Source organism: Penaeus monodon, chromosome 34, assembly GCF_015228065.2.
Source record: "Penaeus monodon isolate SGIC_2016 chromosome 34, NSTDA_Pmon_1, whole genome shotgun sequence".
NCBI lineage: Eukaryota > Metazoa > Arthropoda > Malacostraca > Decapoda > Penaeidae > Penaeus > Penaeus monodon.
Genome location: NC_051419.1, coordinates 23,956,201 through 23,956,591, shown reverse-complemented (window position 1 = coordinate 23,956,591; position 391 = coordinate 23,956,201).

Here is a 391-nt window from a genome sequence, read left to right as displayed (position 1 = left end):
AACGGACACGGAGAGCGGAGCGACGTGCACGCGCGCGCCACGAGCATCCAGTTCACACTCAACTTCTCCATCACAATTCACGAGCAATCACCTCCCCCCCCCCCCGGTGCCGCGTGCTACAGTTGCCAATCAGAGTTTATTCGTAGGCATTTTCGCCCCGTGTTCTAGATGCCAATTAAGTTTATCCGAACGCATTTTTGGCCCGTGCTAAAGTTGCCAATTAATATTTTATTCCAACGCATTTTCTACTCGTTCTATTTCCCCCCTCGCTCTTGTAAGCAGTCACAAAGTCTTTTACAGCAAAAATGGTTAAACCGAGGAAAAAGGTGAGTTTAGGTCTGGCAAAACAAGACAGGAGAAAGCCAGACTACGCAGAGGTGTGCGTGCGTGC